The sequence below is a fragment of the Equus caballus genome, chromosome 26 (genome assembly GCF_041296265.1).
Source record: "Equus caballus isolate H_3958 breed thoroughbred chromosome 26, TB-T2T, whole genome shotgun sequence".
Classification (NCBI taxonomy): domain Eukaryota; kingdom Metazoa; phylum Chordata; class Mammalia; order Perissodactyla; family Equidae; genus Equus; species Equus caballus.
The window spans coordinates 38,876,387-38,880,116 of NC_091709.1; the positions used below are offsets into that span (position 1 = coordinate 38,876,387).

General features: G+C 43.0%; 1 long non-coding RNA gene across 1 annotated transcript; it reads left to right on the top strand.

Moving 5' to 3' along the window:
• The first annotated feature begins 547 nt into the window (after positions 1–547).
• Positions 548–3,221, top strand: LOC138920917 (uncharacterized). The gene is made up of 2 exons (XR_011432923.1): positions 548–840; positions 1,887–3,221. It is a non-coding gene; the product is annotated as an uncharacterized lncRNA (long non-coding RNA).
• The last annotated feature ends 509 nt before the right edge of the window (positions 3,222–3,730 follow it).

A 3,730-nucleotide genomic window follows, 5' to 3' on the forward strand; every position in this document is an offset into this window, starting at 1 on the left:
CCCCCTTGTTCTAACCCCTACAATGACTCATCTTTTTACTGTTTCTATAGTTTTGCCTTCTCCAGGATGTCATAAAGTTGGAATCATATAGTATTATTAGCCTTTTCGGACTACTTCTTTCCTTGGCAATACATGTTTCAGTTTCCTCACTGTCTTTCTGTGGCTTGATAGGGCATTTCTTTTTGTTGTGAAATACTATTCCATTTTCTGGATATAATAGAATTTGTTTATCCATTCACCTAAGACGTGCTTTTAAGTTTTGGTAACTACGATTAAAGCTTCTATAAATATCCGTGTGCAGGTTTTCATGTGAACAGAGATCTTCAGCTCATTTGGAGAAATATCAAGGAGCATCAGGGCCTGATCACACAGTAAGACTGTGTTTAGCTTTGTAAGAAACTGCCAAACTGCAAAATGTTTTTCTGATTTTCATTATCATTTTACTTCCTTTTTTTGGGGCATAATGATGTTTGAGAGTTAATCCAACCCCCACTGGTCTTGACATAGCCACAAAAATAAAGTTTCAGGGAAGGAGGAGCAGGGGGACGAGAAAGAAAGAAGCTGTATATGAGAGCAGGAGCTTGTTGCAAAGCAAGCTTGTTAAAGAGAGAGTTTCCTGTTTTCTCCCCTGCGTTGCAGACCACATGGTGCTGGTCTCACCCCCACAGCCAGCTGCCAGCACTGCTGGGCAGTCCTTAGCACAGCATGGGGCTTCTGAGTTGCGGAGACACTTGTAGATAAATTGGACTCCTCCAAGGCTGGGCAGAGGGACCTGTGAACTCTGCAGCCCTTTGGACACAACAGAACGCAAGCAAGAAGCATCCTTCCTCTGTATCTGGGGTGAGTCTGAACCCACATCTGTTAATCATCCCAGCGCAGGGAGCTGGGCGTCACTGTCAATGCCAGAACCCTGAAATTCCACCAAAGCAGCAGCTGCTGCGAGCTTCTTCCCTACACAGTCTCGGGCTAAACCCAGACAGAGCACGTGTCATTTCGTGAGTGAGGAGCGCTGAGCTGCAGCCGGATGTGGAGCCACTTGCTGCATAATCTTAGAAACTTCCCTGGCTTCTCTGCCTCCCACCTCCACCGTCAGCAGCCAACCTTAAACGGGAATAACACCGAGAACCATGTGAGCCGCTCAGACAAAACACGATTTATAATCTTTTAATCACTACCGGGCTAGACAAGCTTCTTCCAACACAAACTTCCCACACATCCTCCGCTCCTTTTATTTCACTCCCACGAATCCACAAAGTGCCTCCACAGAGACATTGCAAAACTTCGGCAGCAAATGGGATAATGGGAGGTAGCTTCCAGCCGTTTTCCTGTCTTTGTGGGAGCTTTAGTACAAAAACACAGTTTAACATCTGGGGAAGGGTCCTTCCAAAGCAGGAGGGGAGGGAGTGATATTGTACGTGTAAGGTGTCAACCTGAGACCAATTTGCAAGTTACACCTCTGTGCCGGGTATGTCACTACTAGAAACCTGGGAACCTGGGTCAGGGACCTGCAGCTGGCTTCTGCTAAAGCAACATGCAAGTCAATTCAGAGACTAACCCCAGGCACCATGCATTTCAGTTCTGTTTTCTCTTGTAAATGGTTCTACTTGAGCTTATGATAAACTGAAAAGTCAGTTTTGATTTCTAGGTCAATAGATGTCAAGAAAAGCCTACTCTTTGTATCAGTTAAAGTTAAAAAATGCCCCCCCCCCATTTTTTCACCTGGAAAAATTCCCCTGAATTTAAAAACAGGCCTCCACGCTTTTCGTAAGTCACGATAGGGCTTCTTCGGGGGCAAGCCATTGTTGGCTGGGCAGGCATGCACATCTATGCCACCTCTTTTCCCTGCACTTTATTTTTTTTATTTTTATCTTATTTTTTTTGCCTAGAGTGAACACTGAAGTATAGAGCCTTCAGAAGTACTTCAGATTCCATTACAAAGAAAACCGTGAATAATGCATCAGCACCTCCTGCTTTTATTTAATCTCTACCAGTTGGAGATAGAAGTGCAGCTACTGTGTCCAGCTGGTCTCCTGGCTCTGGAGGCCAGGAACACTGGGCTGAGGGATCTGCAAGACCCACAGGTAGTGTGTGCTCCAGAGCCCTTCAATGCCGCAGTCCAGCTGAAGGCTCCAGACATGGCATCCGGCTCACTACGGACTCTCCTACATCTAGTGGAGCTGTGAAACCCTATTTGAGGCTGGCACAGCAAGTGCGTCTAAGAGTTACATCTTCCTTTCTCTGTTTTTTTTTTTTCTTTTTGTTTGTGAGGAAGATTGGCCCTGAGCTAACATCTGTTGCCAATCTTCCTCTTTTTGTTTGAGGAAGATGATAGCTGAGCTAATATCTGTGCCAGTCTTCCTCTATTTTATGTGGGATGCCGCCACAGCATGGCTTGAGGAATAGTGCTAGGTCTGCACCCACAAACTCTGGACTGCCAAAGTGGAGTGTGCAAACTTAACCACTAAGCCACCAGGCTGGCCCTATTCTTTTCTCTACTTTTGTAAAACCCTGTCCTATTCCTAAAAAAGCAAACAAGCTCTCCCACAAAATAAAAGATTATGATAAAAATTCTGCTTAGTCCATTAAGGTGGAAAGTTTCGATGTCCCATAAGACAAGTCCCTTTGTACTTAAGCACACTGAGTGTGACATATAGGAAAATTGTCATCACTGTCCACCAAGAGTAAATGATGATGATGGATAGCTTTGAAATATAAGATACTACGAGACTTTTTCATTTCTGGGGGGATATCTTGTATGTCTGTGCTATGATAAATATTTTAAATAAATAAAAGTATATCTGTTTTTATGATAAATAACATGTAAATATTGGGATACAAAACAGTGAAATGGCCAGGCAAAAAAGTTTTCATATACCTATGTACACATATATCTTTATAGTTTAATTAGTGTAGGTACAAAATATTGAAAAACCAACTACTCTTAGCAAATATGGAATCAGAAGTAAATATGAAACCAAAGGTTTTAGATAAGATAGGACTTTGAAAATAATCATGAATTTGAATTTAGCTGGGACTTTGGGACATATTACATCTTTTTCACGGTGTCTATTTCTCACGTTTTGTCACACTAATGCTTGCTGCACACTCATGCATATGCATGCAATTATTTTCTACTCTGTTAGAGTTGTTCTTTGTATTTTGATCCCCAGCTGAAGCATTTGAATTTCTTTCTGGACCAAAATAAAGGCTTAGCACTTTGAGAGTTGTTTTATTTTTACAACCTTGGCAAAGCAAGTGTCATTGATTAAATGTCTGATTTCCAGGAGAGATAAACTTGGCAGATTCTGGCTTTCTGAGACTGCTGGACTGGCCCCAACTAAAGGAGAGATTCCAAGCGATGCATTTTATTTTAATGCATGCTAATAGATGTCCTGTGGCTGTCACTGGATCTCGTGGAGGGGGGTGGGTAACACGTGTGCATATGTGGTGAGCAGGAGGGAGAGGCTGTCTTGAAGACGAGAATCTAAGCAACCTCACTCAGTCTCTCTCATGGAAAGTAACGTTTGTCCACAGCAGTACTTGATAACTATTGTCCCAGACTGTCCCAAAGTTGCAATTCACTTGTTTCAGCAGCTTTGTTTCAAAATAATGGACCCAAGTTTCATTTCAGCGCAAGATCCCTCTCGGGTGCCTTCACTGTTTTGCGATGGGTATATGCAGCTGGATCCAAGGAGATACCAGCTCGCTATAGTTTGAACTGCAGTCCACA